The following is a 6,099-nucleotide window of genomic DNA, read 5'->3' as shown; positions in this document are numbered from 1 at the left end:
TCTTTTCCATATCATTCATGTGATGACAGATGTCTCATGATTTTCATTTTATGACGACTGGGCTGTATTATTGATTACCGTGATTTTGCTTATAAATTCCCATTCAGCCATTAGCTTACCTTGGTGGTAGCGTTAGGTCTGCCGTGGTCCATTCAGCATTCGCCTAGCAGCTAGCTCACTTCTGATAAGTGGTCACCCCCAGACCACAACGTGAAACATGATCATGTTAAGACTAAGAATATAATTTTAATATTAAGCCATTCACATATTATGCTTATCTGTTTGGGTCTATAGGCAAGTGCAGAGCTATTAAGATTTTTATCTACGTCTCTGGATTAATGCACAGAGTAAGGTTAGCTGCAGAGAGAGTGATAGAGAACAGTGACAGGCAACACTCCCATTGGACTCCATTGTTGCTTTTTGTTTTTTTGAGAAAGAACAGTCCATTCAGCATTTACACCCACTTTTTCTGATGAGGCAGGAGTTGGCCACACAACAATGATAATTTTAATACTAAGCCATGCACAAAGAATCAAATATATTAAATAATAACAACTCATTAAGCTTGGATGAATGATTCAAATATTGTTTAATAAAAAATAATGAGTGAGACAACAAGATGTGTGTGTGTGTATCTAACTGGAAAAACAAGGACAAAGTGAAGGAACAGGGAGGAATATTATAAATACATTTTAAAAAAAAATCCTCCACATACATCAGGCTTCAGAGTGCATCAGGGCTGAAAGGAAGGACAACATTAATAATAAAGGTACCTGGCATAAGATAAAAATGAACAATGTGGAAAAAAATAATGGGAACAAGCATGAATAATATCAACAAACATACGTACAGTATGTGTGAACAAGAACAACAAATGTGTAAACAGGCGTTAAGAACAGGTATCGTAACCATTTTTTTTGGGGGGGGGGGCGCTCCACTGAAACCTGTGATGGCCACAACAACGATACTGCTGGTCCAGCAAGATCTGTTGAGACAGGGGCACAAATATGTTCATTCAAGCCAGTTCATTCTGGACTGCCTACAAAAATACTTTTTCTTGCTTACGTCAGAGGAACTCAGTCCCGACACCTGTGGAGTTCCACTATGCACTACGGGCTGTCACTGTAGGGCAGTTCCTCTCAACAACGCATACTGGCAGTTACCTGGATGATGCATCAGACCACTTGGCGGACTTCTTGGACAACAAGAACAGCAACTGCAGTGCTTCTGAGGTTGTCAGAGTGGAGAAGCTGGTAGATCCATCACCACCTGACCTCACAAAGACCGAGTCTTGTGTCCTCTACCACCTGGCAGGATACATAGCGAAGAGGGTCATCAGCTTCTCGCTCTGTGAGGAATGCCAATGTGCACTGGTTGAAAAAGTAACCAACACAACAAGTGAGAAAGCTGTTTTACTACAGTTAAAGGAATTTAAAAGGGGTGCATTATACCGGCCATCCGATGAGCTGTTCACTCTCCTGCAGCACGTGGAGCAGCTCTTCCGTTCCAAGACGAGTGATTCCCTTATGGAATCCTCCAACGTAGTGGAACAGCTGGAAAGAGAGGCCATGAGTCTGGACAGCAACCTTCCCTCATGCCATGAGCTGAAAAAAAAAATCCTTTCAACATATATCAGGCTAAGGTTAAGGATTCACTCAAAGTGCATCGGAGCTGAGAGGAAGGCAAACAGCCGTAATAAGGGGTACCTTGGCAGCAAGAGTCAGACCAAGAAGGCGATTTCCACACAGCAGACCTCACCTAAGGTCATACCATCTAGGCCACTGACGAACACCTTACTGGTTGCCATGGATGTACTCGGCCTCTCCATTCCCAGCACACTGTCCGCAGCCTCCAGTCTCCTCTTATTCCAGCAGTCAGCAGTCGCCACCAGCAGCTGCCAGCGCCAGCCGAGGCCAACATTATCAGCAGCCGTCACAAGCAGCAGCCGCCAAAGTTAAGGCAAACATTGGATGCATTCGGTTAAGTATTATTAGGAAACTACTGCAAACACATTTGAACTTAAAGATTACTCTTTTAATTAATAATTAAATTGCAGAATTCTGAAAGCTAAATAATTGTGGACAGAAATATCTTGAATGTGAAAGTGCTTGGAGGATATTTTTAATAAATTACACATGAATGGGGTTTTTGATAAGAACACTAATTACACCTTGTTTCTGTTCTCCAGTGGAAACAAGGACTCGTGTCTGCAGACCATCTTCACAAAGTGTTTTATTAGAGAGAAATGCAAAATAAAATGCTCATGGCCCATCCAGAACTGAACATTCGTTACCATCCAGCTCAATCGTCCAGCCTGCGAGGAGGAAACAAGAAGAGGACTGGGGATGCACAAGCCAGAGAACTCTGATTTCCTATTCTTCAACGGGAGGAGTTGCCTGAAGAGACCCTAAGCGCGATTAGATTAATTTCTGCCTTGTGCCTGAATGGCCTGAAGGCTTCCTTAACTTTGCGTTCTTGACGTTTTGGACTCTTCTCATATTGTGTTACTGTTTGTTTAACTGCTCTGTTCTACTGACTTACTTTGATTTTTTTTGTGTGTTAAGACATCTACACTGTGATGTTGCATTATGTTCAATATGATTTTATGGTAAAGAATGGAAACTGTTTGCTTCAGACACACAAAGACCTACGGTTTATGCAATTTTTTGCTTTGATATAGGAAGAACCAGGGTCTGATTGGCTCTAAAGATCCTTTAATCTTAGCTGGTAATGGTAACTCCTAGTTTCAATAGAGGTACTTCTCGCTCAGATTGGCCGAGAGCAGGATTTCACCTGGGGTCAAATCAGTTTTTATCATCTTTTAGATAGGATGAATTTTTCTGATGACAAAGACCCAGCCTGCCCTCTGATGCCCCTCAGTGGTACTCCTGGATTTGTAAGGTATGAAAGTGATGGATGATTGTCCATGGGAATGGTAAATGGAGAACCAAGTATGGGGTTTTACAAGGTGGGGGAAGAGTAGACGGATTCGACCTTGGTTACTTAACAGTATTTTCTTATCTAGTCTAATGTAAAATTCAAATAATGTGCGCATAGGGACCTAAAACAGGCCTTACTTAATTAGATGAACCCTAAATTGTAAATAAAAGCTAAACCTTTCTTCTTGTGTGATACAACTCTATGAAGCATTCATGTTGATCTGTACTAAAAGTTACAGCACTGCCCGGTTCCAACACGGGAACCTTCAATGTTGTGGAAAATATTATTCAGCTGTACGGAAGTTCGCGGTTGAACCAAAGGACTGTATTAATAAGCTGCTACTTTTTAAAAGAAAGAAAACATCATGAACGATTGAAGTGAGATGAGAAAAAGAGTATATTAAATGATAACAGGGGGAATGATAGAATTATTATTACTATGTCTACATATTTTAGGTTATTTACTATTTTCATTTCATTTATCATATATATTTACTCTTTACTACTAAGAAGTTTTAAGGTTTTAGATTTCTCTATTATATTTGCAGAAGGCCTGCAGAAAGCAGAGAAATATGTTGTGACTATGATAAGTGTTTTTATGAACTCTATTCAGCCATCTGGAGTGCTGCACTGTGTGAACTGCTTGGTTTTATCTGGAAGGTCACAGTTATTTTGCTTATCCCTACCCCTTAGATTCAAAATGGAACCAGGGATTCCCTTTCCTAATAAATAGAGAGGGGGCGACGGATTTGCTTCAGATCGGATTTGGACATCTGTATTAAGCATCTCCGTTCGATCTCCTTGCAAGATTATTTGAAAATCAATCTCATTGTTGTCTCTCCTTCTTGTGTTGTTAATGAATGTTTTAGGTGTTTGAACCTGACACCATCCTTCGCCAACATCAGCCAGCTCAAGCAGTCATCGCCTCCAGCAGCAGCCGCCTGCAGCAGCAGTGTTTGGGGAACAAATTAGTCACACTACTGTCTGAGTAATAAACATTTTAAAGCTCATTTTGGCTTATGATAATTTTTTGTGTGGAATAATTTGTATTCCTACATGCAATCCAACTAAACAGCCCTTTCAAGGGTGCAATTAAACAAACCTTATTTCTACTAGCATCAGATACACAGTACTCAGCTGACTGGCTAACACTGCCAGGTTCAGCAGATACAACCTAAAAAAACGTCCTAGTCAACCTTGATGATCCTAGTAATCTAACATCAATAACTTACTTAATAAAAGATGTCAGAGATTCACTAATGAACTTCGTAATTTCTGGTGTAGCGATACCTTCTTCACAGCTGGCAAAATCGAGATAAAAGTAGCAGGCAATGACTGAAAATCGGTTGTCTACCAAGTTAAGAATATATATATAAATTGCACTGTGCACATACAAATAAATATAAGCATATGCATCATAAGGGCCTATTTATATAACATACAGAGTTGACAAATCAAAAGAGGTAGCTATTTAATCAATTTACGCCTGGATATAACGTTAGTGCTACCTTTACAGAGGGCGAAGTCAAGCTACCAAACTAGCAGGCAATCGGTGGTTTACCAAGATAAAACATATATATAAATACGCTGTGTACATACAAATAAAGATCAGTATATGCATCATAAAGGACCTCTGATAAAATATAGACAGTTGACAGTTCAAAATAGGTAGCTATTTAATCAATTTACCCCTGGATATAACGTTACCTTCACAGAAGGCAAGTCAAGCTAACAAACTAGCAGGCAATCGGTCGTCTACCAAGATAAAAAATATATATATATAATTACGCTGTGTACATACAACAAAAGATCAGTATAAGCATCATAAATGGCCTATGATACAATATAGACAGTTGACAATTCTAAACAGGTAGCTATTTAATCAACTTACCTCAGAAGTTACTCGACAGTCAGCAATGGAAGTGAATGATGTCCGACGCCATAGAATGGCTTTTTGGAACTATGCGAGGCTGCATACCCCGGAAGTAGGCGGCAAACAGCGTACAACGCAGTCCAATGGGAGTGTCGCGACTCTTTTTATCTCTATGGCTCTGGGTTACAGTTGTTTGTTTGCATGTTTTTTCCAGCCATTTGTTTAGCATCATTCTGGATTTTGCCATTTGTTTAGCATTCATTCTGGAAAAAATCTCATCTCCACAGTAAACGGGCGAGTGAGGGCCGCTAAGAAACACCTTGACATTAAGGCCATAAACTAGGTTCAACAAACGAATGTAATCCTCTTTCAATACTTCTGATTTTCTTATCCGGGTGACGTCGCCCAGGGCTTCAGCTTGTATTATGAGTTTTTCCAAGGTCGGGCGTTCTTTCAAGATCCTCAGAAGGTTGTCTGATATTTCAGACACCAGGCCAAAGTTCGAAGGGTTATAAATCAACAGCTCTGTGTTTTTCTTGTTACAGAAATGTTTAATCCCCCTTACAGATCCATTGCATAATATCAGAGTCCTTGGCCCTGTGGCATGTCTTTTCTGTGATGTCTTAGAACGAAAATCGTTGACATACCTCTGATTGTTGTCGTGATCCTCCCTGGTCACATTTTGGAGCGGAGCGAATCTGTTTCGTAATGGAATTCCAGCATTTCCAGCAGGTTTACTCCTATCATTTGTTTTGAGAACAGCCCGTTGTTGTTTCATTTCTCTTGGGACATCTCTCTGTAGTCTCGGCCAGTTTTCTTTGTCTGGGTGCGGGTTTCGATGATCCTTTGGTCTTGCACCCAGAGTGATCAAGGGATTCCCATTTTCCTCCGGGGACTGTTTGTTCACCGAGTCGCTGGGCTGGTGGTCACCATTCAGAATCACAGGCAGGGTTGTTTCATTTCCATGCATGGCGTTTACATCATAATTCACTTCGAGTCGACAGATTGCTCTGTCCCCTCCGCTTCTGTCCCTAATGTCCAGATGTGACTCTGGCATTTCTGCAACACACACACGCACACACACTAGAGAGAAAACACCTCCTCCATACAAAGCTTCTGAAAAACAGGATTTGTCTAATAATCCTCCTCTCTCTTCTACTTCCATGTATCCTGATCTGAGGGCCCTCACAAGCGTGATGGACCACGACCTCGACTCGTACGCCTTTGGCCCGGGGCAACCACAAGCCAAACCACAACCCCAGCATGTGAGCAGCAGCAGCCACCCAG

General features: G+C 41.2%; 1 long non-coding RNA gene across 1 annotated transcript; it reads right to left on the bottom strand.

The window, feature by feature from the left end:
* Window positions 1-814: 814 nt before the first annotated feature.
* Window positions 815-1,906, bottom strand: LOC118559033. Its single transcript, XR_004928605.1, has 3 exons — window positions 1,452-1,906; window positions 1,164-1,370; window positions 815-985 (listed from the first exon to the last, which is right to left on the bottom strand). It is a non-coding gene; the product is annotated as an uncharacterized LOC118559033 (long non-coding RNA).
* Between the last annotated feature and the right edge of the window lie 4,193 nt (window positions 1,907-6,099).

The sequence above is a fragment of the Fundulus heteroclitus genome, unplaced genomic scaffold (genome assembly GCF_011125445.2).
Source record: "Fundulus heteroclitus isolate FHET01 unplaced genomic scaffold, MU-UCD_Fhet_4.1 scaffold_206, whole genome shotgun sequence".
In the NCBI taxonomy this organism is placed as follows: Eukaryota; Metazoa; Chordata; class Actinopteri; order Cyprinodontiformes; family Fundulidae; genus Fundulus; species Fundulus heteroclitus.
The sequence above is the reverse complement of the archived record's forward strand: the minus strand, read 5'-3'. Positions and strand labels throughout refer to the sequence as shown.